Here is a 1,268-nt window from a genome sequence, read left to right as displayed (position 1 = left end):
TGGAGGTCCGGCACGCCGGTCCGCGCAGCACCCTCTCCTCGACGAACATAAAGCGGACGCGACGCGACGTGACGGGATGCGATGGGACGCGACGGGATGTGACGGGAACGGGGACGCGGGACGCCCGCGTGACGGGACGGGGACGGTGACGGGGCGCACCCGAGAAAGAGGGATGGTCGTTTAGGTGTTGAGGGCCTGACGCTCGAGTCCCAGCCCCCTGCTCCTGCTCCGCTCCGGCCCAGACGGTGCTTGGAGCAGGCCGTAAGGGACAGAGGCAAGTGCAACGAAAGCGACAGTAACACACATAAAACAAGACCGTGATAGCCAACCCGGCGGTGAGCGAGCGCAGAGAGTGGAGGGGGGGGGGGGGGCAGTGTGCTGCCTTTGCTTTGCTCGACTCGCAATTATTTTGTGCTCCGAACAGAATTCCCAGCCCAAGTAGACTGCCCGTTTTCTAGCAGCGCGCGGCCTTTTTCCAATAAGCAGTGGGCTCCGGTTTCATAGCAGAGCCAACGTTTAGAACTGCTTGCCAGCTGCTTCTTGGTAATTATGCACTTCGCCTTTGGTTCGCGAAGTAACTGCGCACAAGTACCTAATTTTCTGGTGTATGTGCGTCGGTAGCGGGTCCTAGGTTGTGAAGCTAAGACCCACTATACCAAAACTTTGTTCTGTTCCACCAAGTTGTTGTTTCGGCACTTCACAGTCTAAATAAACTGTTAAAAGTCTACGGAGATTTGCTTGATGGTGTTGCGAAGAGCAAAATAATAGGGAACGTAGACAGCCATTGATGTATCAGCGCACGCAGCCCGTCGTGACGAAAAGAAACCCACCAAAATAACATCCTTCGAGCCGGATTTGAACCAGCGACCTATGGATACCCGCTCGGATTGCCTCTACAGTCCACCGCTCTACCAACTGAGCTATCGAAGGAGCCTGGCGGCCAGGCCGGGCGGGCGGCGGGCGCCAGCGCGCGCAGAGCGTAGCGGACCGCGGCCGAGTGGAGGGGGGAGTGGGGAGGAGTGGGGACAGCTCGCGGGCCCGCGGTGGCGAGGCGGCGGGGCGGGGCGAGATGAAGAAAGAACCGCGACCCAGGGACCCAGGCGGCACAGCGGCGCGTTGGAGAAAACGTATATAAGCCAAACACGCGACGCGGCTTTGAAGAAACGCACTACGAAGATGAACCAAGTAAGAAACTGCGTAACACTTAAAAGAGTAAGGAGCGCTGTAATTTTAAGGTACTTGCAAGTGTTTAACTCCATAGTTCTGCC

General features: G+C 57.6%; 1 non-coding gene across 1 annotated transcript; it reads right to left on the bottom strand.

Moving 5' to 3' along the window:
* Nucleotides 1-840: 840 nt before the first annotated feature.
* On the bottom strand, nucleotides 841-930 carry Trnay-gua (transfer RNA tyrosine (anticodon GUA)). The gene is given in 2 exon segments: nucleotides 841-876; nucleotides 894-930. It is a non-coding gene; the product is annotated as a tRNA-Tyr (tRNA).
* Between the last annotated feature and the right edge of the window lie 338 nt (nucleotides 931-1,268).

Source organism: Frankliniella occidentalis, unplaced genomic scaffold (genome assembly GCF_000697945.3).
Source record: "Frankliniella occidentalis isolate FOCC.00 unplaced genomic scaffold, Focc_3.1 Scaffold30, whole genome shotgun sequence".
In the NCBI taxonomy this organism is placed as follows: Eukaryota; Metazoa; Arthropoda; class Insecta; order Thysanoptera; family Thripidae; genus Frankliniella; species Frankliniella occidentalis.
Note: the sequence above shows the minus strand (reverse complement) of the source record. Positions and strands in the feature narration are given on the sequence as shown.